This window comes from Fukomys damarensis, unplaced genomic scaffold, assembly GCF_012274545.1.
Source record: "Fukomys damarensis isolate Sample0158 unplaced genomic scaffold, DMR_v1.0_HiC HiC_scaffold_25, whole genome shotgun sequence".
Lineage (NCBI taxonomy): Eukaryota > Metazoa > Chordata > Mammalia > Rodentia > Bathyergidae > Fukomys > Fukomys damarensis.
In genome coordinates, this window is record NW_022900937.1 from 34145348 (window position 1) to 34171720 (window position 26373).

At 40.6% G+C, this 26373-nt stretch overlaps 1 pseudogene; it reads right to left on the reverse strand.

The window, feature by feature from the left end:
• LOC104865554 overlaps positions 1-26373 on the reverse strand; it is a 124034-nt pseudogene that overhangs the window by 56003 nt on the left and 41658 nt on the right.

A 26373-nucleotide genomic window follows, 5' to 3' on the forward strand; every position in this document is an offset into this window, starting at 1 on the left:
GGGGGAGGTAACAGAGTCCGATATCTGTTGGATCTGCCTGATCCTCACCCTGGGTGCTGGTCCGGAGTGTCACTGCTGGAGTGACAGTGTCAGGAGTCTGCGTGGCACTCCAGGTGCCCAACCGATGTGCTTCGCCTGGTCTCTGTGGCCCAGGGGGCCCGCACTGGTTTAACTCTAGGACACACGATTAATTCCACTAGTTTCAAAGCTATAATGAAAAAGCCTTAAAGCATTGCTCCACGGACTTTTCACCTGATTCCAGCCATTCATTCACTAGCCAGTTCAAGACCCAGTTAGCTGGGATTAGATTATAGCTGCGGGCTCTGAACCGGCTTTTCACAGAATGTCATTTGCCAAGCTTTCCAGACCAGTATCACCCAGTGATGTCAGAGTCTAGCATCTCTAACGCACAGCCGGTGGCACCGAACTCTGCCCTGGTGCCAGAGACTCTGCCTTCTGACTCGCTCAATCTTCTTCCTTGGCTCCCACTTCTAATACAGCAAGGTCCATGCCTTCCTCCATCCCCTAATGAACTCTGCTTTTTGGCACAGCCGGTGTTCCGCAAATTCTTTCTCATTCCTGGAATTCCCCACTTTGCAAACCACCTGGTAAACACTCACCCACAGGGTCCGCGCTACATGTCCTGCAGGGTGACATCCCTGAGCCTCTCGGTTTCCATGGCAACCTCTTCACCCTGTTGATGATGCTGGCATGCTCTCTTTAATAAATTTTAAGGCTCTTTAAAGCTGAGTTGATTCTGTATTTATCTTGGTGTAGAGATAGCAAATGCACACACAATTTACTGTAAAAAAAAGACCTTTAAAAATACATTATCTTGTGCAAGAACACACAAAAATATAATAAATAAATAAATACCTGAAATTTTTCCATAAGGAAAATAATACCGAAGTTTCATAAAATTTAGATTTACCAGAAGATTATGATTTTCAAATAGATATCATAACTGAGCATAGTGGTGCATTCCTATAAACCCAGAACTTTGGGAGGTTGAGGCAGAACAATTTTGAATTTGTACCCAGCCTGGGCAACTTAGCAACTTGGACAAATCATGTCTCAGAATAAGAAAGATTTGAGATACAGATCAATGGGAAGGCACTGGTTTCATTAGTACACACACACACACACACACACACACACACACACACTCACACAGACACATGCACACACACACAGCTACCAAGTTTTCTTATTTTTCCTTCGGTGAGAAAAGCAAACAATCAGAGAAACAAATTCTTCCTTCTGGTCATCGCCTACCAGCTTGAATCCATCTTGCCTTCCTGCTTAGTTAGATAAATGCTTAGAAAAGCTGCTCTAAACACTGGAGAGCTGAAAGGAAGGCTGGAGATGAATGAGCGACTGAGTTTCAGAGAGAAATAATGACAAGGTCAACTGATTCACATCTGTTACCAGTGTTTTCCTTCTTGGACCTTCACAGATTATCCCTGGATATAAAGAAGTTGCATTTTGGGAACTCTACTCCACAGAAGCTCTAGACGGTCTTAGTGAACACTAATTCTAATTTCAATATGCCTTGAAATCATTGCTGCTTTCTTTATATAATGCACGTGTGTATGTGTCTGACTTCGTGAAAATGTCAACACAGTGGATTGAAGTAAACAGCCATCCATGTTACAAGCAAACCTCTAGAAATGTGCTAAATTGGCCTCGCTAAAAGACATTCCTGCTTTGCAAAAAATGAAAACCCAATTGATTTTATATAATTAAGCAATAAAAGAGAGGCTGTTCCTCAGCAGTTAATCCAGATAGTTATTAGCTGCCAAGCTGTGCTCTGCCCTTGGGCCTTAATTAGTAGGTAAAAAATGTGGAACAATGATTATGGACTGGTATGAAAAGCTAAAAAAAGTTGGGCTCCTACTTTCCAGAGACTTCTTGTTCTTACTTTTTTCATTTCCCACCAATGAATAGAAGTTTAAATTATTATATATTTCTTTAGAAGCCATTAAAATATTTTGGAAAGCATAGGTATTTTTGTTTTTTACTTTTTTTGGCCACGAAGTACATAAATATGAATTATTAATTTCATAAAAACATCATAAGATAAACTACTAATAACAGCTTCTATCAATCTACAAAATGTGAGGAAAAAATAAAATCCTCATGAACAAAATTCTCAAATTTGTACAAACAGAAAGTAAAAAATGATTCTCCAGTTTGCATAGCCTTATTAAGCATTTGGCTGTATAAAATTAATGTGTACAATTTGGCGAGTTAAGACATATAAGTATACACTCCTGAATAGAATTCTACTTGAAAAAAGAAGATCTTATCACTTGGGACAGCATGAATGGAACTGAAAGACATTATGTTAGGTAAAATAAACCAGTTATAGAAGGATTCATGCTGTGTGAGTCCACTTACAGAGGAGATCTGTAAGAGTTAGGGCATAGAAGCAGACAGGACAAAGATGGCCCCAGGGAACAAGGGAGGAGGGAATTATTGTTCAACGTTGAAAGTTAATTCTATAAGAGGGGTAAATTCAACATAGTGCTTATTGTTTTTGTTTGTTATCCTTACTTACACTTTTAGTTTTTTACACCAGAGAAGCTATTTGGTATTTACACACGTGTGTCCTATTAATTTCACTTAAGAGTATGGCCTCATTGGACATCCACTTAGCTATAAATGTCTCTAGTTTCTCATCCTTTATGGCTGAGTACTACTCATACACACACACACACACACACACACACACACACACACTCATCTTCTTTAACCAGTCTCCCGTTGGTAGGCAGTTGGGCTGTTATATTGCTGTGGTATGATTCTTTTAATTTTTTCGGGAAGATACCCAGCAGAGGAATAGTAGCTGGGTCAAATGGCACCTCTAATCCTAGTTGTTTGAGGTATCTCCATATTGATTTCCACAGTAGTTGCACCAGTCTGTACTCACACCAACAATGGAGAAGGGTTCCTTTCTCCCCACAACACTGCAAGCATTTGTTATTGGTTGATTTCTTGATAGCAGCCATTCTGTAAAATATTTCTTAGAGGCCTTTTACAAGTAGAACCATATTTCTTTGTTTTACATTATTTTTCTTAATTGTAGAATTATTATCATGTAAAATACAGGAAAAAATAATAGAAAAGAGACAAAAAATCTACCTGAAACCCTTCTCTGTAAATATTTTGTTGAATTTTCCTTCTGTGGGTGTACATTTATTTATGGTTTGAAGAATTAAAATGTACATGTTTTCATCCATCTTTTCCACATACCTTTATATGGTGAATATATTTTCTTATGCCATTAAAATTATTGTCAGATTCTGTCTCATGATACCTACTCTGCACGGTAGAAAGCAGCAAGTTAACTTTCTTTTCAGGTTTGTCCATCTTTCTCAGGTGAAAGTAGTCCAAAGCTATGCGCTTGGGTGCCACACTGGAAGCCACTGACTTTTTATGGAAACCACACTTACACTGAGAACCTCTCCCTGTCTTTCTTGCTTTTCTATTGTAGAGACTAAAGAGTGGACCCAACTCCTGGAATCTTCAGGTTCTTCAGGAAGGACATGATCCACTTGCTGAAACTGAGGAATCCCAGGGTATGTGACACACAAAACACAAAAGCAATAGGTGGAGATGTGTTTGGGATTGCTGGGAGAAAGTCAAGAGCTGAGGGTCTGCAGACTTCTCCCGGCTCTCTCCAGGGTCATGGGAGACGGCGGACCCTCCTCAGTTCCATGACTTCAGTGTAACTGTGTTCAGGGACAGGAGGAATGTGGCTAGGCACTTTCCTGGTGGGTTTGAATACTTGTCAGGCTAGTTTAAAATAGCAGACTATGTCCTGGCAACAATTGCCTTCCTTCAAACTAAATTAATTCTTACTGTATGGAAACCAATTAATAAGAAAACACTATGAGAAGGTCAAGGGCTAGATGTGGTGATATCTGCACACCTGAGTCCCTGAGACTGCTGGGAAGGGAAAAGGAAGGTCACTAGGACAGGAGTGTGTCTCTGTCTGTAGTCACCGATATCCCTATCTCTAGGCCCAGCACCTGTGGTGAGACAAAGGTAGTTGGCATGCCAGGCTAATGAAATTTAGCATCAGTGAGAGCCGAGATCTTTTCCACAGCTCAACATCCTTCAAAAAGCTCAGACAGTTAATGACTTCACAGATGAAGACTTTCAGCTCCAAGAGTGCAATCCACAGCCTATTATTAAAGATGGAAATGGCTGTTGAGAGTGCTTTCTGCAGTGCCATTGGAAGGAAGTGTCCCTGTTTAGAGCTCGAGTTTGGGTACTTTTGTTTGTAAAGCAAAAAAGGAAGTAGATTAAAAACCATCAGTGACCTGTAAGTTACCATTCATTAACTTTTGAAGATATTGTCCCTGGCAGATATAAGGTGCTGATATTTTAGTAGCAAGATATCTTAACTTTAGCAATAAAAGTGCATGAAAATGCTAAGCTTATGAATAAAGTAACAACAGGGAAAGTTTTTATATTCTTAGAATGAGTATACACTCGTTCAACTGTACATAATGAAGGTGGTAAATTTCATTAATTATAAGCTCTTCCCTCAAATCTGAAATATCACCATCAGTCAGAATGCATAGTTCACTTATGAACAGCTGCAATTACACTTATTTTATGTATTCCTGTAATAAAGGATTGCTTTGCACTAAAAAACAAGTTGTGTGATTACTGTTGTATTCCAGGAAGAGTAGTAGTTCTTCTGCTTTCTTTCTTCCCATCTTTCTTTCTTTCTTTCTCCCCCCCGCACCTCTCCAGGGTCTTGCTATGTAGTCCAGGCTGGTCTTCAACTCACTATGTAGCTCAGACTGGCCTCAAATTCATAGAGATCCTCCTGCTTCATCCTCCCAAATTCTGGGATTACCTAGCAGTGCTTTAATATTTACACATATGACAGGCTTTGGTAGGCTGTCAGTCATATTTCTCAATTTTCTGGGTGAACCACACCTATATATTGAGGAAGTTGGGGCCTCTGGACCTTGCAACCCCAAAAGGCCATGGTTGCACTTGAGTTCATGTGTGAAGATCATTTCTGCCTTCACTGCTTTGCAAGTCTGGAAACATGACTCCATGTTAGCCCTGGCTCTCATGTTTGCTTTCCTTGGTGACACTTGTGTCCTTACAACTGTATCTGAGTGAACTCATCTCTTCAAATGAGGGCTCGTTCCTTAGTTGAGAACTCAGCACAGAAAGTACACTCCTGGAACACTTCCTTCACAGATCACAACTGAGGATGGATTTTATTTCACAATGAGTGATCAAAGTTTATATGGTACATATCTGTCCCATCCAGGAGTCTTGCCATGCAGAAAAGAAGCCAAGGGCACCTTCACTGTCCTTAGCTTCTCCTGAGAAGCCAGTTACCCCCAGTTCCCTGTTCTACTTTAATTTGCTTTCAATGGCTTGGAGGCGAGAGAAAAGAGCACGCATTTTGAGAAAATTGTCATGAACTATGGAAGTTTTTTTGGAATTCAAAAAAAGAACTTGTTACGTGCAGAACACATACTCCATCCCAGAAGTCAGGCTGTGTTAGACACAATCCCATGGAATCCTTACAACTCCCCCAGGGCAGGCTCCGGAAGTCACATGAGGTGGCTGTTTCAGATCCAGCACGGCCACATGCCTGCAGCTCCATGTGGCTAGAATGAGTTTTTTCATCCCTACTTTATAGGATGGTTGCAAAGGAGTTGAATGAGAGGGAGGCCCAGTCTCAGTCTTACCTGTGTGGCCTCCATTCCTGGATACTCAGGTTCACTGTCCCCAAAGATGAGTTTCTGAGAAAAGGGGCAGACTCGCAGGGCTCCTATCTCTACCAAGGGATTGCTTCGCATGCTTACATCTGTTCCTCTTTCTAACCTGGAAAGTAGACACCGACATTTCAGTTCTGTAGACAAAGAGAGCTTGGCTGAGGGCATGGTGAAGGCAGAAGCTGTCTGCTTTGTGTGTCTGTTCTCTGTGCCATTCTTGTCTGTTTTTGGTCTTGGAACATCGGCTGTTCATTGATGTCATCTTGTTCTGTTCTTCATAACATTTTCACAGTTCACTTTTACGTGTTAATGTCATTAGTGTTCAACCTGCATAGTTCAACTCCAGTACTCCCGGTGGCAAACACAGGAACTGGTACACGGTCAGAGTAAAGGAAGTAGGTGTGCAATGGTGGGCATGAGTGTGCAAAAGGTCTAACAGTCGGCACTCACACATTGCAGTGGTGTGGCCCCTAATGGTACCCTGTGCAGTGTTCTTGATACAAACTGGAGACAGTTCTGAATAAAAGTTTGTGAGTCTTTCCATTCTGAAAACTCTTAGTTTAGAAAGGAAGAACCCGGCAGGAAACTTTTGAAATATGCTTCACGAGAAAGACTACTGAAAAGAGAACTTCTAACAATGGGGAAATTTTACAGAGTAGGAGGCAGATTCCCACCTTGCCTTTTAACTTGCAAACCCTTAAGATCCATTCTAGATAAATGGGAAAAAAATTGAAACACTCCTTTCTTTTAAACGTACTGCCTCTGTATTCCACTCAGCCTGAGATGAAAATGTGCTCTTTGACTTTAGGCTTCAGATACTTCTATGTACTTCTATGTATAACCTTTATAGTAATATTATTAAGGTCTTTATTAGGTCTGCTTGGTTTCTCCAGGAATAAAAGTGAAATGATAATATTTGGTACTATTACTAGATTTTTTGACCAGCATTTCTTGAGTTTCCAAAAAAGAAAAAAATGAAATATTCGTTAAAAATATTTCTTTTCTTTTTCATGAGGATCTTTTTCTCTAGGAGTATGAGTGTTCATAGGAGCTCTTTGTATCATGCATTTAATCAACAAAAGCAATAGTGAGAATCACTTATGAAACTTAGGATTCATTCTGGATTCTTATTCTACTACTGCTTTTCAAAAGTCCACAGGCATATAGTATGTCCATTTCAATTTGTCCATTTTTTACTTGAGGTGAGATTTCCTTTGCTTTCTTTCTTTTTTAACCCAATCTGATTTTTCCCATAGGGTGGAACAACCAGAAGAACTGCAATCACAGGTAAAATTGACCTTTCTCTTTTAGACTTTATTTTTTCACTTTTAGCTTCCTATAGTGATAACATTGCTTTCAAAATTGTGCTTTTTGTATTGTTGCCTTATATATCCTCTCTATTCTTGTGATGAAGAGGTTATAGACCCTCTCTTTGTTTGGTTTCCAGTCTCTGTGGTTTGGATAAGTGATGCTCCAAGTTCCTGGGTTAGAGGCTTGACTCTAGGGTGTGCAATAGAAGGTGGTGGGACCTTTAAGAAATACTCTATACAGGGGTTCTTACTTTATGGGGGGACCCTGTTCTCTCCTGTTCTCATCCCTTTGCTTCCTGGCTCCTGAAGTGAATGATTAGTGCTGCCATGTGCCTCTACCATGATGTGCTGTGTCCCTGTCATCCCCAAACAGAGGACCACTCCATCCTAGACTGGACCCATGCAAACCATAAGCCAGGCTGAACCTTTTCACTTCATATGTTAATTGCCTTGGGTGTCTTGTAATAGTGGTTGGAAAGCTGACTGATTACAGAAGTGCTTTGGTTTTTATTGGTATGCTTTGATACGAAGCACAGGAGCATGACTTTAGTTTGTTGAGGAAAGGAGGACTTTCTGGGCTCACACACCCTTTCTAAGAGCAGACAGCATCAGTTCCAGCACACAGGACAGATTCCATCTCTCTGCATGCTGGCTTTCTCCTGGCGCACTGCCCTCAGTCTGGGTGGCAGTGATGTGGCCATCACTTTCTGACATGCCTCTCAGTTCTAGTTAAAGAGGAAGAAGCCCAGGAGATGGCCTGGGTTGGTTCTCTTTGCTCCTATCTGTGTATCCCCAGAGCTCTTGTGTGGGTGTCCAGGAACCAAGCTGAGTTGTCTGTAACTATGTACATCTCTATGTTCTGTTGAGCCTGTTCAGCAGGTTATTGTTTCGTGAGTGGCCAGGATAAGGACTTGGCCTTTTACTGTGTGAAGGGTGAGTCACAAAGAGTTTTAAAAAGGGAGTGGAATGGTGGGATGCCTGTTTTATAAAGATCAGTGCAGCTGCTTCTCTAAGAACAGCACGGGCCAGGCCCAGGCAGAGGAGGGAAGAGCGGTGGAGAGGCCCTTCCACAACCCAGTGGAAACAGGATGGTGATGACCACAGGGTCAGCAGGGTGGTTGGGTCATCGACAGATTCTCAAGGTGGACCCTCGGAGGTGCTGGCCATGAAGTGTGAGACCACAGAGAGCTCACAGACTTTGAGTCTATGACCTGAGCAGTTTAAGTAGAGCAATGCCACGAGGCGAGTTTACCTCAAAGGGACCATTTGTCAGCATGGGTCGAGAGAGCAGGTGCTTTGCTGTTGTGGGTTTTCTGTTCATGTTTTTTTTTTTTCACTTTCCAGAGAACAGTTAGAAAGTGAGGAAGAAGTAAGTGAAAAAGGTTAAGATAAAGTAGAAATCATTATCATCAGCTCGATATTGACAGGAAGGCCATATACCAAGTTTTTATGTGTTTTATTAAGTCTGCATAAAAAAGATCACATGAACAAGATATCATCCTCCCAACCTCAAAAAAATCCATAGATCCAGCATGGTTTCTAACTAAGAGATGAAAATTTAATTTCTCCCTCCAATTTCATCCAGTGTTGTTTACCCAACCTCTACAGGAGATTATACTTTTCCTAGTACCTGTGAAACTCCTGTAAAACATCCGAACAGCGATGCTTCCCTGCAGTTTCTTTAATCAATGGTTTTATTCATGAGATTCTTTCAGAATGACCACATCTGCATTACTGATTTAAATCGAGTGGATTTTTTTTTTAAGAAAAGGAAACAGGGCTTGCTTCAATGCAGATCCAGAGGACATCCAGGAGTGGAGGGTGGCAGAGGCCAAGGGTTTCTGCATTGGTCTGGAGGTCGATAATTCCAGAGTCCAGGGCAGCAGGGTCTGGAGTGAAAGAATAAATATTGATTAACACTGAGGTAACGAGGTGGCTGGTTACACACTGGGTGCCTGGCTCAGAAACCTCGCTCCTGTAAGGCAGAATCGATGCCGTCTATCAGCAGAGCCTTCTATTTGTTAAATTTTTCTCAGGAGGTGCCCAATTTGTCTTATTGTCTTCCCTTTACAATTGCAAGAACAAGACTATTAGGGGTGGACCTCCAGCTATTTACAATAGGTAACTAGAAGTGGTCTCTTTTTTTTCTTTTATCTTCTGGTCTCTTTTCTACTAAAATTTTTATAAAATTACTAAATGCTCAGTGTAAAATATCCCCAGATGCAAATCACATGGAGAATTATTGCTTATATGACGTATATTCCTACTGTGAAGAGACAACTGCCGGTATTTTAAATTTTTCCTTTTCTATTCTTTTTTTCTGTGGATTTTTAAACAATTTTAAATTTTACCCAAACTATTGATACCATAAGCATCTTAGTAGTATAACTTTCCTCCACTCATTAGAAATGCTTATAGATGTCACTTAAAAGATTGGATATAGCTTACAATGAAAATGCCATTATTAATAATTACTTTAAAAGGCCACTTTTGTTATTCTTTACTCTCTTTCATTGTAAATAGGTTATCTTTTCCTGATTGGCATTTGTACGTCACTTTATAAAATTATTCTACATAAGAAAATGACAAAGGCTCTGAATAGAATCTGTAAGCTAAAGCTTCAAAATGTGAGTTTTTACCCTGTCCCTCTCCCCTGAGCTCCTTTTTCAAGTGTAACTGTTTGGTACAATCTCTCCTGGGAATCGCATATCACACATTCAAATGAGGACATCTTTTATTCCCTCACCTACAGCTTCCCCCTCAGACTTCCCTGTTACTCACTCTAGCCATCTGGTTGTTTTATTCCAAGGCCTGGGGTTATTTGTTTTAATCCACTTCATTTATTCAATGTTTAATCGCAGGATTTTTTAAAGTGGAAGGAACATTAGAATATATTCCAATTATGTATTATAATTAGAAAGGGACTGGGGCTCATTTAATTTAATCCACTTCCTCTACCACTAAGATGCACTAGATAATTTCCAAAGGGCACGTGTTGTCTTTGTATCAAACTCAGGACCTCAAGAACAAAAGCTAGAAGGCAAAGAATAGGACATAGGCCTTCCTTTTCCCCATGGGCTAATACTGACCAAAGATTGTTATTCTGAAGAAAAGAGATTCCCATGGGAGATGAATGAAAACTGCAGTAAATTCTTAAGATTTTTGGTTAATCAAATGGAAGCAGCAATACAAAGAATATTAGGAGTTTGAACTTCTTAAATATTTTGTCCCTTTGATCACTACATGATACAAGGTGTGATTGAACACTATGTTGAATGCTTAAATTTGAAATATTTATTAAAGTAGAAAGACACAGTGCCATGCATGCTTGTCAAAGTCCTTTTACCCACTGCAAAAACCAATATCCCATTGCTCTTGATGTTTCCTTAGGGATTTCTGGAAGTCTTGTCATCTGGTTCTGTCCGTGCTTCCTGGCTCATCCTCTCATCTCCTGGAGAAACATGGTGTTTCTGTAAGACTTCTACCCTCTTCTCAGAGCTTCTAGTTCTTTTGATTTATTCCACTCATGCTTTTGCTTTTGACTCTTTTCTCTCGCCATCCTCTAGCCCTTTAATTTGATCTCTGATCGTCTGAGGTCTTCATATTCACCTCAGCTCTATCGTCTTCTCATATTGTGGCCACAGTGTGACAGTGTGAGAGTTGTTTTTTTGTTTTGTTTTGTTTTGTTTTTTACAGTGTGTGAGTTCTAATGTCACTTGTAATTCTGTATAATTATTTTTGGAAACGTATTGACCTGTAACACCTGGAGAGTATTTGTAAGTGAATGAGTACCAATCCCTAGCTAATTCTGAGAAACACAAAATAATATACAAGAGAAAATAGTTACTGCTTGATCATTTATTATAGCATGTCTGTAATAAACTATTTTTATGTTTTACAATAAATTCTTAATGAATTTAAGTGGTTAACCTCACTGATTATCGGTAAACATTGAAAATATAAAAAGGTATTTCCAGTTGTTCAGAAACATTTATTTTAGGTAGCACAAGGTGTTCTACCAATGATAAACATCAAGATTGTTTTTCTATTTTGCTGGCTAGCTTTACAACCTAACTTAGTTTTTTTTTTTTTAATTGGCTGTTAACTAAAACTACCCGGTTGTCTATGGCACCCAACAACTAATTTCCACTCATGCAATAATTCTTCATGGTTTTTCCTCAGTGGTTCTAGAACCCCCAGAGTTCTGTTACAACTACTTGTTAACATTTAAGAAACACTTTTGATATACACACTTTGGCTCTTATTTGTCCATTGGTTTATTTCCATCTTTAGATGACTTGACCAAAGTTGTTGTATTCCTCGTGTGTTAAGAAATGTCCTTGCCTGTTACAGTCCTGAATATTACTTGGTTATACCTCACTGGATTCAGCTAGTCACATACAGAAAATATTCAGAAAAGAAATCAGTATTGAATGCTCATAGAGCTTTTTCTTTTTGTTACACCCTCAGCAATCGAGTATAGCAATTGTGTCCATAACATTTACACTGTGTATGAATATTTCAAGTAGTCTAGAGATGATTTGAAGTATAGAGTAGGAGGATGTGTGTAATTTATATACAAATACTACACCATTCTACGTAAGGGATTTGAGCGTGAATGATTTTCATCTGGCAGGGCTTCTGAACCAATCCACATGGATACCTATGTAGGATTTTGTGGGATTAATGTTTGTCCAAAATAAATTAAGACATCAGTTAAATTAAGCTGCGTGGGTTGGACTGGCAGCCAGGCACTGAGGTCCCGGAGGGAGGCTGCTGTGGTCACGGACCATCTGGGACATGAGATTTCCCACATGAGGCTTGGGAGGACCTAAATGGGACCCACAAGTCCCACCTCGAAGATTCACTGTGGAGGAGAAAAATTCATCCGTGCTTCTGGGTGTCAGGTTATTATTTGCGGAACAGGGACAATGCTTTGCACCCTATCTCCCTTTAGAACAGTGCTTGTTCTTTTAAAGCCTTCATCAATACAAGCTGGGTGTTGGCATCTGAGAAAGGCTTTCTTCCCAAATACTAATGTGGCAAGTCAAAATTCTAGGTTACCCATGTGCTGTTGAAAGACATTTTAATGTCTGTGTTTCAAAAGTACTTAACAGCTGTTTGTGACTTCCAAAATGAAATGAAACTACAATCACCACCTCTTTCCAAAGTGCTCCACGAACAGCAGGTTGGAAGGTACACGGTGGTTTGGAAAAGCATATAAGCACAAAACCATTAGCATATATAGAAATTTTTCCCTGTGTGTTGATTATCAGGCACTATTGTCAAGATCAGGGAAGGGCAGATTCATCAAAATGGTGACAGTAGAGCAAAACCAGTGACAGGAAACTACCGCTGAGGATTAGAGGCTCACTCTTAAGCCACCTTCAGGTGTAAACCTCCTTCCTCAGATGGGGAAACCTGTCCCAGGGAGCTTTAAGTGACCGTCAAAGTCCACCGGTAAATATGTGTCAGAGAAGCCTGCCATTTAGCTGCATGATTCTAGGCACTACCAGGGATTACCCAGCTATGTTTGTGGAATGCCCCAAGATCACTGGGATCCGAAAAGAATTGGGAAGGGGGTACTTAAGCCCCTAAAAGTCTGCCTAGAAGTTTTTGATTAGTTCACTCTCAATCTAGTGATTTATTCTCAGGAATCACTTTCACTTATTCATACCTATTTCAAATGTTTGTTTCTTTATTTTATCCACTCCTGAATAGTTGATTCTGTGAAGCAAAAGTTATGAGTAAGTTAGAATTTACCGAGCAGCCTCCCAGTGTGCAGGGGCGTGTCAAGCACTGCACACAATGTGGCCATAGCGTAAAGGGGAAAACATGCTCACGAGTTTTAAGTGGACATGATTACAAAAGTTGTAAGTGATAATGAATGTAAAATATCAGAGAGTGGGGCTCCTTTTGATTTCTGAAGTCAACATTGTATTCAGGATGCACTTTGGACAGGGGCTCCCCAGCTATATTGTGTGGCAACAGGGATGAGGTAGATGAACTTTCTGTTGAAGGAGAGCAGCCCCATGTGGTGGGCGCTTCCTGGGACCCCTTGTGCCTGCCCAGGCTTTGCTGGGTTCCCAAGTCCTCCTTTCTGCCATCCTTCTTGAAGATCACGGTCTGATCTCTGGATCCTCCCTAACTGAAGAGCCAGAACTTCCTGACATAGTTTTTACTCTTTGACTTTAAAACGACAAAGCAAAATTCATGTTTTTTTTCTTCAAGGAGCAGATTCTATAACTAAAATAAATGATTAAATAAATGACGTGGGGGAGGCAACTGGCAAGCCTGAAAGGTCTAAAGGGTGTCAATTTCGGATACACTGGTAATACCGAGGCTTCCTGCAGAAGCCCTAGTTTTCTTTCATGTTTATAGTGGGCCGGGATGTAGCTCAGCGGTTCTGCCACCTGCCTTGCAAGTGCAAGGTCCCGAGTTTGTTCCCCTGTACTGAAGAAAAGAAAAGCTCATTACTAAAATGGGCATTAGCAATAGGGTTACGATGAGGAATAAAATATGACAATATTGGGTGCAGTGGATGATATATTATTGCAAGGTTAGAACTACTATTAATTTATTAATTTTTAAAACTTCCAACAGTCTCCCAAATCTCACTTATTCTACTTTATTATACTTGTTTCTGCCATAAATAACAAACACAGTGTTTAGAAAGTACCTTGCATTCTCCATATTTAAATGGGGCACAGCACTTTCATGACCTCAGGCCTTTGGTTTAGAAGATGTTTAAAAGTATTAATGCTTAAAGAAAAATATTTGACATTTACTCCCTAGTGTACTTGGTATTGAGTGCATGTTTCTTGTGAATGCTGATCTTGGATACTTAAATTTAAATTTTCTCTAGCTTATTGCCATCCATACTAAAAGCTCTAGGTTTTGGCATAGTAAGAAGAAAAGTGCAGAAAGTTTTGTCAACTCCAACCTCCCAATTTCATGAAATGCGTTTGACATATGGATGGGAAGAGTAATTTATTATAAAATACTACAGGGTGGCACAGCAAGTTGGCTGACTTATTAGAAAGGTAACCAAGTTAGTGAGTGTGGGGCTGCACTGCAGCTCCACAAAGCTTTAAGTGGTTAAAGTAGTACAAATGAGTATGCTGTGATTAATAGAGCTCTACACATCGGAGGGACTAGGACTGATTAGATTAGCATTTCCAAGTGTTATCCAAACTTGCACATTTAAACAAATCAGCATCATAGAACTAGTTAAGAAAAGGAATTGGGAATAGGCATTATAAGCTATAAAGCAAAGAGCTGTCCCTTTTCCTGTCTCTGCTGTGTTTTAGAGTGGCACCAGGTGTTTTCTCATTCTCCTTCCAATTAGAGAGAATGCTGATATTTCACAAATGCAGGAGCAAGGTCATATTTTCCTTAAAAATTGAATTTAATAAAAACTCTGTGATTAACAGCAAGCCAATTTTATGCTACAAAGTTATCAAAAGGCATTTATATTGGCATATAAATAGTCAGAAAGGAGATGAAGACAAAGATTTAAAAACACAAATTAGGAGAACATAAATCTAGGAGTATAATTTTTAATAATGAAGGATTATTGTTTGAATACCCATTACCATTCAGACTCACTGAGTCTAGTAAAGGAAATTATCAATTGGATATGGGTACCTGTGAGACCTAGAACTGAGGTCCTACACATGGAAAGTCACTTTTCTCTTGCTATTTCACTAAGTTTTGTCTTTGAAATTTGATTACAATGTATCTTAAGTGTGAGCTTCTTTAGTTTCATTTTATTTGGGGTCCTTTAGGCCTCCTGGAAGCAGATGTCTATTTCCCTGTCCAGACTTTGGAAGTTTCCACTCATTATTTCTTTAAGTAAGGTTTGTACCTCCCCTCCTTCTGGAATTCTCATATGTAACTTTAGTCCTCTTAGTGGTGTCTTATAGGTCTCTTAAGCTATATTCAGTTTTATTCTTTTTTTTTCCTTTTTCCAACTGGATGATTGGCCACTAGTCATATGCCTTGCAGTTTGCTAATCCTTTCTTTTGCTTGGTGTATTCTACTGTTACTCAGTCATGGCGATTTAAACCCTAAACTAAATCCTTTTGTGTTTCCTGGAAGAGATGCTCTTTAATGCTTTTGTAAGCCAATTTATGATTATTCCTACACAGTAAGTCCCTGATTTAAGAATGACTTATGAAGGAGTTCCATTCTGGGGTAATGTTCCTAAGTCAGATTCCTTTGTAAATCTGACAAAGCAAGTCTTCTAGACCTTCAATGCAAATATATAATGTAAAGCATAAAACAAACAAGCATACACACAAATACAGTTATTACAATACCATACATTTTACTTCTAACATTATTTTGAAGTTTTAATTGGTACCCTCTGTTGGAAAAAATTTTCATAAACTTTGGACAAATAGCTAAGACAAAGAAATATTTTAATTGACTTAACTGGTGGGAAACATTGTGTTTTGCTTTCCTCGTTTACTTTCTTAGTTCTTTCTTTTATTCTTTCTTTGCAGGCAGGAATACCTTGGAGATTTTGAAGGTTTGGTTCCAGACCACAACAATAAAGCAAAGTGGGTCACACAATATTTTTGGTTTCCCAGTGCATATAAAGTTCTGTTTATACTTAGTCTCCCTTTCTCTAAGAGCTGAGCATATTGCAATCTATTAAGTATGTAATAGTATTATGTCAAAAAATAATGTACATGCCTTACCTAATAAATACTTCATTGCTGAAAAACACTAATGATAATATAGAGGTAGGAGGTAGTAAGAGAAAGGACTGGAAAAAGAAGTGAGAGCTCACCTTGCCTCCTGCTTTCTGGGGCTGAATCCACTTTCTGAGATAAACTGCCCAGAATCAGGGTACCCAGAGCTAAACATGTGGGATCAGGTGACCAGGTGACAGAGCCAGTATACAGTGAGTTCCTGGGCATGTGGCCAGTGGTCCTCATAAACTTTGGCTGATCCAGACCTAACTCCATGTCACTGGTTATGCAGATTAGACTCCCCTATCCCTGTGGGCATTGGACGCCATGATAATTCCTTCAAAGGCTATCAAAGGTAAAAAGTTCTACCACTCAATGGAGGGGTGAAGTTCAGCCACTCAGTGGCAGGAGTCAAACCTCAGACCAAATTCTCACTCCCATCCCAAACTCAAAAGTTTAAAACCCTGGGCAGCAAATCCCTTCAGAGCTGCAAGCTCTTCTCACTGGCCACTCCCACCCTGTGGAGTGGATCTTGTCTTCTCGTTCAAATAAATCATCAGTCTCCTGCTACCCTTGGGCATCCTGCTCAGTCCTTTGTTCAAGACATCTAGAAGCTGAATGAGGCTCCTGAACAGGTAACAATCTGAATGGTTGGAAAATGGTCTGATAGATTCTCTCAATCCAAGAATGCTACAAGCCTTTGACTTGTAACTCATGCAATGTCAGTGAAGTTCAAAGTATTAGTCAGCTTTTTGTTGCTGGGACAAAATACTTGACATTCACAACCTAAAGGAGGAATGGTTTATTTTGGCTCAAAGTTTCAGACGTTTCAGCCCATGGTCAGCTGTCTCAGAGGAAGATTCTTTATGGAAGAAGAGCAGGTGGAGGAAATCTGCTCACCTCATGGCCACCAGGAAGCCCAGAGGCAGTGCGAGAGCCAGAGAGGAATAGGACAGGGACTAGATTTGGTCCCCAGGCTACACCCCTGACACCCACCCAAGTGTGTCCTTTACCAGTTGCTGAGGCATCTCTCAGCCATTTAGGTGGACAGCCAGGATTAACCATCATACTCAAAAAACAGAGTTGAAGAAAACAAGGTAGACCTGCAATTCTAATCTTGTCTGGGTCTGAGGAGGCTACTTGAGGATGGTGTTGCAGGGTAAAGTTGGAATTCTTCTACATTATGAAATTTAGGAGTGGAAAAGTGCTAGGTGGACAATGGGCTTTCATTGATCATCAGAAGAGAGATATACTCTCCAAAAACGCATTTGTTGAAAGATTCACATGTTGAATTAAATTTAGTAACCAAACTTTATAATTCTTAGAAATAATTTTTAACTATTATGAATAATCTATACTAGTATGAGTGATCTATACTGTGGAAAATATCATGTAACTCAATCTACTGTTATGCTTTTAATGCTTATTTAAAAATCATAAAGCTGGGCATCATGGCACACACCTGTAATCCCAGCCCTTGGGAGGCTGAGGCAGGAGGATCGCTGTGAATTCAAGACCAAGCTGGGCTACACAGTGATTTTCCAGGGCAGTCTGACCTACATAGTGACCCTGTCTCAAAAAACAAACAAACAAACAAAAAATTATAAGCATTTGTTGACTCAAATGAGTATAACTTTACCAAAGATTATACACTAACATACTGTTTTTAATGTATCAGTCAACCATCATTCTATTTTGTAGCGCTATCGTCTGTCTGAATAGTCCCAATGATTGCTTTTAGCTTGAGGTTGGCAGCTTTCCCTAGAATGATTAAATAATGTAAAATTTCACTCATCAATTTTAATCTATAAATCTCAGAGAAACTACAGAATAATTTAGGAGATATATTATCACAAGTTAGCTCTAGATTACCTGTTAACATTTTTATATATTTATTTTTTAATAGCTCTCTAACATGTACCAGTCTGCTGGTGTTCAAACGCACAGTCAAGAAAACACCAAGACTCGCAATGTATGTACCCGAGCCATCAGCCTCCTCATCGTCCTGCTCCTGTCGCTTCAGAGACAAAACTCCCCTTCTAAGGGTTGGCAACCACCACTGCTTTGGCCATTATACACTGCTGCCTCTCAATGTCATTTATATGGAGTTCTTCCTGCGGGGCCCTTGCCTCTGCGTCTTTCTCTTAGCATGGCACACGCGAGAGGCATGCATGTCTGGGTGTGTGATGATCTTTTCTCCTTCCTGTTGTTCAGTGATGGTCCCTTGTGTGAGTGTACAATGTACAATGACTCAGGTCCCTTCCAGTTCTCGAAGCAGCTCTGGAGTCCTCTCTTCTGAGGTGTGATCACAAATACACTGAATGCTGCTGCTAAGTGCCACCCAATGGAAAAAAACAGGCACATGCACACATGGCTCTGTGCCCTTCATTACTACCAGCTCTGGAACTGATGCTTCTCCAGTGTCAAAATGCCACGAGAGGGCAACATTTTGAATCTTTTCAGGGCCTCGAGGCAGCCAAAAGTGCAGCTGAAGACCCTCTGGAAAGAGGATTCCAGAGCTGCTGCAGGAAGTGGCGAGGACCGTGGGATGAGTGTGTTCAAAGTGAGGGGAGGATTCTGAGGGGGAGTCATGACAATGCGTCCTTCAGCATAATATATTATTTTAATTTAAACGTGCACCACAGTTTTACACCATGCCTCATCTATGAAATGCCCTTTTCTAGTAGAAGACAATGGTATTCATATAAAGCAGAGGTGTCACTAGCCCATAGTGACCTGGAATGATATCCTCAGTATATTTTGTGTGACTAACAGAATGAAAGTTTCATGTACACTAGCGTGAATGTGTTTGTTTGTCTGTTTTTAATGAGCTGTTCCTCTGTGAGAAGAGACATCTAAGAAATAACCAACATGGGGTTGGCAGGGCATGCTATGTACTAGGCCCTTGTCCATGACTGAGAGACCACAAAATTCAATTTTTGGCACTCACTTCGCTAAGATGAGTGTGGCCATGTAAATTAGGGGACAGCAGAGAAGAAAAATCCAAACTGTTTTGCTTAAAAAAGTAGGAAGTTCTCTGGGAAATGTCTGGGAAGAGGAGGTAGGATGTTGCTGACAGTAGGGCAGAGACAAAAATGTTGGTGGAACGGGATTGAGGTCGATGTTATACTTGAGGGGAAAGAAAATTGGGAGTGGAGGCTTTTATGTCGTTTTGTCCTGTGAGATGTGAGCCTCACACTCAATGCTGTCCCTGTGATGTCTGCCGCAAACTGCAGAGCACAGTGGGCCCTTGTGTCTGTCCTGGATGTAGAACTCAGTACCTGCTTTCGTTTCCTGCTTTCTTCTTCAGCTCTTTCCAATGGGAGCACTAGTATTGTCATTTCACGGATGTACTGAGTACCTGAGTGAAACAGTGGAGCGAAATATGAAGCAGTTTGCCGGGAGTCTCAGACATTGTAAGGGCGGTTGGATTTGCAAATAATTTCAGTGTCTTCTTTTCACATTTACACAAAATTTGATCTTCAATAACAAACAGACTGATGGATTGGAAGTCTTGTTATTGTTGTTGAAATACCTGAGCTAACTTGGTGATCTGTTTGCTGCTGATTGAACCTTTAATGTGCATTAATTGGACTTGGATAAAAGGCAGTCATTATGTGCTTCTCTACTCCAAAAATTTTATTTTACTCAACTCCTCCCCATGAGCCTGGCAGGGTTTTCTCCCCATTGTGCATGCCAAAGCCTCTTTTTCTTTCCTCCCCTACCAGTCTTTCCTTGTCAGGGTTTGAGTCTTGCTTCCCTAAGGTACCTCTCCACCTCCCCTCTCCTTCTCTTCCACTTCCAGAGATGTTTTTCTACCCCATGACTCTTCAGCATCTCTAGTGCTGTCCTGGTGTCCACATCTGAGGTCCCAAATGGAGACCAGCTTCCCTCAGCCTGATCATTCCCCACCCAATTCCTTGGAGTCCTTCTATGGCTGAGACCTAGCTGGTACTCATGCCGGGGGACACTGGTACAAGTGTTCGGGTGAGATCCACCTTGGTCACCACCTAGAACAACTTACAGGGCATCTGTCATGGCAGCCTGTGCTGTGGGCTGTGTCTGCTTTTCTGCCTCATGTGTGTTCTCCAGTCAGCCTCAGGGGCCCTGAAGAGGATGGCCTGTACTTTTGAGGTAGCACCTCATAGTGTCTCCAGTAATGTTTTCAATCAATCTTGAATTGGGGTTTAGATCTAGAATGCCCCTCTAAGTCTCATGTGTTCAGAGGTGGGGCTTGGAAGGTGACTGGATCAAAGGGACATTGCACTTGTGAGTAGATAAATCCATGGGTGAGTTCTGGATGAATATGCTGTAAGAGGTGGGGCCTGATTGGAGCAAGTGAGTCCCTGAAGGATACATTCTTTATTCTTGTCTGCTCTGCCTCTCTGCCATGAGGTAAGAAGCTTTTGCCATCATGGAAGCCAGCCAATCATGAACCGATCCCTCTGAAACCATGAGCCAAATTAATTTCTCCTCTTTAAAGTTGTGGCTATGGGGCACTCTCTCCCAAGGATGGGAAAGTGATTAATACAGCAGAATATGTGTACAAAAACACACATGCATGCACAAGTGAAGAAGACATTCTATAAATTCAACCTCTTTAATGTGCTGGCTATCTTTCCCATACTTCCTTATGAGCAAATAAATACTTAATTTTATTTTTATATTCCTCACCATAAATGTCAATTTTGAGCAATATTTATCACTAGACAAAGATGGGAGTAAAAGGTTGAAATAATAATGTCATCGTGGGCAATATGTTTGTCCTTTTAGAAAGATGTCCTGTCAGTTTTCTGTGATTGGCATATCTATCAGAGACCAGTTAGCAGACAGAGAACACACTGAAGAAGAGGAATTCAAGAATTGTTAACATGATCTTTCAGAATTGAAATGGCAATGAGAAAACATAAAGGTATCACAGAAGAATAAGAATACAAAACAGCTCCCTGCTAGGGCTTGGAGGATAAGGGAAAGAGAGAGGGTAACCACTGAACCACAGATGCTTGGGACAGAGAACAGCACCCTTGATTCAAGTACTCCTGGAGCCCAAGAGGATCCTTGAACTGTACCCCCAATGTCTGAGCATGAAGTTGTGACCAGCCTCTCTTCTGTGCCTCAGAAATGGGAAAGAACAGTTTCTTCCCACTTTACATTCCACTAAGGCGCCCATTGCAGCTCCTTCCTGGTTGAAGTAAGGAGGGAGCAGAATTCCCAAGGAAAACCATGGCTGTTCAGGTTCAACCTTAAATGATGAAGCAGAGAGGCAAGAATTGAAAATTTAAGATGATAACATAACAGTTGGCAGAGCACATATCATCTGAATGGGAAAGAAATCCAAAATGCACATACACATTTTGTTAAAGGCAACAGACCATTGCATTCTTGGAAGGGAGCCTGCACACAGTAAAAGATCCTTGGCAGACACTCCAAGGTTAGTCGGCCACTAACTAGCTAATTGGAATAAAGTAAAATGTGAAGTGAAAGTTCTTCACACAATGTCTGGCTCAAAGAGTGCTCCATAAATCTTCATAGAGCAGGAAATTATTAGAAATAATCAAGAGATATAAATTTTGAGGACTTGTCTTATAGAAGTGAAGAGGGGGAAGGAATTTTCAGGTTCAGGGCTTAGTTATTTTCCCTGTGGAACAGTAAGCAGGCCATATGTGGGTGAATGAGTGACAGATCACCTAAGGTCACTGGTTTCAAACAGGTGTATCTACCAGGGATCTTGAAAGAAGTGGAATCATCATGGATTGCTCCAATGAATAGACCATTTTGATGCCACCATACAGGGTGATGGACACAGATAAAGGAGAGTATGAGTTTCTGAGGCCAGCCACAGGAGGAAGCTCCCACCACCTCTAGGGCTGATGGATCAGGGGATGATATTCCATTAGCTGGAGCTGAGAGCAAGGTGCCTCCTGGTGAGTGTGGAAGACCTTTGTGATAGTTTTGTTGCAGAGCTAAGGCAAGAAGGAGTGCAAAAGAGCATATCAAACTTGCCTTCAACTCAGGATTTTTCTGGCTTAGAGCTAAACCTAGCCTGTGGCCAACCCTAGGAGCCTGGGTTACCTACTTTACAGAGCAGGCTCTGTGTCTGGACATCAACGTAATTAGGAATAGAGAATGAATTTAAAGCAAAAATGATCAGTACAACAGCCCTGAGTGGTTTCACAGCCATGCTAATGTGTGCATGGAGTTGTGACTAATGCACAGGATAAGGATTCATTTGGATGCCTGAGATTTTTAAGCCTTTCTGCAAATAGCTAGGATGTCAAGACTTTTTAGAATGCATTTTTTTTTTTCACTGAGGATTGAACTCGGGTCCTTGTGCTTGCGAGGCAGGGAGCAGCACCACTGAGCTAAATCCCTGGACCTCCATGTTACAAACATTTTAAATCATTTCTTTTGACTCCCAAAGTGCCTTTCATAGATTTTAGACACTGCCCGTGAAAGCAGTCTCTACCTCCCACAAAGGAGGAGTGGGGTCTTTCAAAGAGGGGCTCCGGCTGGACCACCAAAAGTAAGTTATTTCATTGCCACACAACAAACAGGGTGGACCATGGCAGTTGGAAGCAACAGGCCAATAAAAATATTTTCTTTACCCTCTGTACTGTGGATTTTTTTAAAAAGTGTTTTTAGAGGGACACTTGTGTTAGTTGGAGAACTCTAAAAAGTATCTTAAACAGATATGTTTTAAAAAATGTAAACATCTCATTTGAAAGTGAGTTTTTGTTTAGCAGCTAAGATTGTGGTAATATTTGGTGCTGTTTGTTAAATATTCCCAAGTCTCCATCCCCTGGGGCCAGGTGAGGAAGGGATTTCCTTACCTCTTGCTTTGGCCAGAGGGTGGAAATGGTGATGACTTGCAAAACCACGGCAAAAATCAGCCCCTCTATGTTTCCCTAAGCTATGAAAGCAGCAATCTACACAAATAAGCCTCTCTCTTGGTTCAGACCCTTATAAGCACAGGGCAGAATGGACACCCCAGAGGCAAAAAGAAGATGTGAGGCTCTAAACCTCTGTGATTCGAGTTTGTGGGGTGCCCTGTAACTCGTTCTGGGCTGTCTGGCACTGCAGGTGCTCAAAACAAGAGAAAAGCTCACTTTTGAAGTGAAGCCGGGACCCTAGGAGAGGACCAGGCAGCAATCATGTTATACCTTAGCCAATCTCTGTATGACCTTGGCTTCTTGATTTCAGAAAATCACCTCTACTTCTCACCTGTCCCTTTGCTATATGAGTTTGCAGAATAATCAGCTGAGGCCTGCAAGAGTGTTTGTTAGTAATGGAGTTATTTGGTGTCTGTGTGTTTCTTTGCTGGTACCAAGAGCTCATGAGTATGCATTATTCTGCACAGAACTCCACCTGGATGTTACTATGTGTTATGGTTTAGATCTAGAACATCCCTCATGAATTCTCCTGTGTTCAGAGGTGGGGGTTTGAAAGCTGACTATGGGACGGTGTGATCATCAGTGGATCCACCATGGATGAGTTCAGGGCTGAATGTGCTGTAGGAACTGGGGCCTGGTTGGAGGAGGTCCCTGGGGTGGGGCCTGGAAGGGTGCATTCTTGTTCCTGGCTCCTCCCTTCTCTCTGCTTCCTGGATGCTGTGGGGTGAGCAGCTCTCCTCTACTCAGAGTTTTCCCATGCTGTCTCTACCTTGGAGCCAGCCAACAATGAACTTGTCCTATAGACAAATTACAATAAACCTCCCCTCTTTTAAATTCTAGGTTTTAGGTATTATGTCCGGGGAGGAGGAAAATGACCAAGACTGTATGCGAATGTGGAGGAATTCCCATTTCCAGGCCAACACAGATGCTGAATTTGATAAACATTAATGAGGAATTGGGAAAGTTTTTTAAAAATCTCTTTCTAGTATAAATACCATCTAAAATATTTAGCTTGAAGAGCTTCCCTTCCCCAATTTGTTAATCAATCTAAACATAAATTATTTGATTAGAAAGTGGAATGAATCAAGGACAAAAACCATATGATTCTCTCAATAGATGCAGAAAAAGCATTTGATAAAATTCAACACCCATTCATGATAAAAACCCTGCAAAAAATTGGAATAGATGGTCTATACCTCAATTTAATAAAGGCTATCTATGAAAAACCATCAGCCAACATCATATTGAATGGCCCAAAACTGAAAACCTTCATGTTAAAATCAGGAACAAGACAAGGATTCCCATTATCACCACTTCTCTTCAATATAGTTCTGGAAACATTAGCCACAGCAATTAGACAAGAGAAAGAAATTAAAGCAATAAAGATAGGAAAGGAAGAAGTTAAACTATCATTATTTGCTGATGATATGATACTCTACATTGAAGATCCAAAAAACTCCACCAAAAAACCTCTAGACTTAACTGACAGATTCAGTAGAGTATCTGGATACAAGGTGAATACCCAAAAATCAATAGCCTTTCTATACACAAATAACAGACACACGGAAAAAGAAATAAGGGAAAAAATTCCTTTTACAATAGCGTCCAAAAAAATGAAGTATCTAGGAATCAATCTAACAAAAGAAACAAAAGATCTCTACACTGAAAACTACAGCACTCTGAAAAAAGAAATCGAAGAGGATATAAAAAAATGGAAAGATATCCCCTGCTCCTGGGTAGGAAGAATCAACATAGTGAAAATGGCCATACTACCGAAACTGCTATATACATTCAATGCAATGCCAATTGAAATTCCAACACTATATTTCACAGAACTAGAAAAAAGAATCCAAAAATTCATTTGGAACCACAAGAGACCTAGAATAGCAAAAGCCATTATAGGCAACAGTCACATGGCACCAGGTGTAACAATTCCCAATTTGAAACTATACTACAAAGCCACTGTGATAAAATCAGCATGGTACTGGCAAAGAAATAGGCCTGAGGATCAATGGAACAGACTGGAAGACACAAAAACAAATGCAGATGTACTCAGCTACCTCATCTTCGACAAAGGAGCTCACCATCCTCAGTGGAGGAAAGATAGCCTCTTTAATAAATGGTGTTGGAAAAACTGGATATCAACCTGTCACAGATTAAAATTAGACCCTTATCTTTCGCCATGCACTAAATTAAAATCCAAATGGATTAAAGATCTAAATATTAAAACAGAAACATTAAACTTGCTGGAAAGTAAGTTAGGCAGAACTCTGGAAGACATTGGTATAGGAAAAGACTTTATGAACAAATCCTCAGTAGCACGGGAACTAGCAGAAAGAATCAACAACTGGGATCTCATCTTACTAAAAAGCTTCTGTACTTCAAAAGAAACCATTAGCAGAACTAAGAGACAATCTACAATGTGGGAAAAAATTTTTACCAGCTGTACCTCAGACAAAGGACTATTATCAAGGATATATAAAGAACTCAAAACAATCAGTCCCCCCAAATATAAAGACCCGATCCAAAAATGGGCATCCGAAATGAACAGACATTTCTCATACAAAGAAGTAAAAGCAGCAAGAAAATATATGAAAAAATGTTCCACATCACTGGTCATTCGAGAGATGCAGATGAAAACAACACTGAGATTCCACCTCACCCCACAAAGAATGGCTGCTATCAAGAAATCACACAATAACAAATGTTGGCGGGGTTGTGGGGAGAAAGGAACCCTCCTCCATTGTTGGTGGGAGTGCAGACTAGTGCAACCACTATGGAAATCAATATGGAGATACCTCAAAGAGCTTGGACTGGAGGTTCCATTTGACCCAGCCATCCCTCTGTTGGGTATCTTTCCAAGAGAACTAAAAGAATCATATCACAGAGAAGTATGTGCACCCATGTTTATAGCGGCACAGTTTGTAATAGCTAAATCTTGGAAACAACCTATTTGCCCATCCGTTGGAAACTGGATAAAGAAGTTGTGGTTTTTCTATAAAATGGAATATTACTCAGCCATAAAGAGCGAGAGAATAGATTCATTCATAGGAAAATGGATACATATTGAAGATATACTCCTAAGTGAAATAAATAAGTCACACATGTGTAAATACCGAATAGTTTCCCTGGTGTGAATAATCTGCAACAATGCATAAGATTCTAATAAGATTACTGACATTTAGAAATGGGAAGAAAGGAGCTAAAGGTGTAGGGAAGGTGGGATGGGTAGGGGAAGAATAAAAAGGGAAAAGAAAAAAATGTGAGAGAATGAAAAGATGAAAATAAAGTGTTTGTAGATGGGGAGGGGAGGAGGGGGTGAAGGGAGGGCAGAGGTGAGGGGAAAAAATGAGAATCAAGACTTGTCATGTAGAGGTACAAGATCCCAACAATGAATGTAACTGTACTGTGTCCCTAAATGTACCAATAAACTCAATTAAAGCTGAAAAAAAAAAGAAAGTGGAATGAAATAAGTGATGAACGAAAAGTATATAAAAACATCTGTTTCCACCTTACTTCTCTCAGCAGACCTCCCGCATTTTACCTGGATGCACAGCTCCCCGGAGGGAGACTGGAATTTCCCAGTCTGGGCCAAGGTCTGGCCCAGTGGCTGATGAGCAGCGAGTGGGACAACAGACAGGACGTTGGAGTTGTGTCCTCAAAAAGAGGGACACAGGATCTCGTGGTTGGGGCCTTCCTGCGGCCTTGGATGAAATGG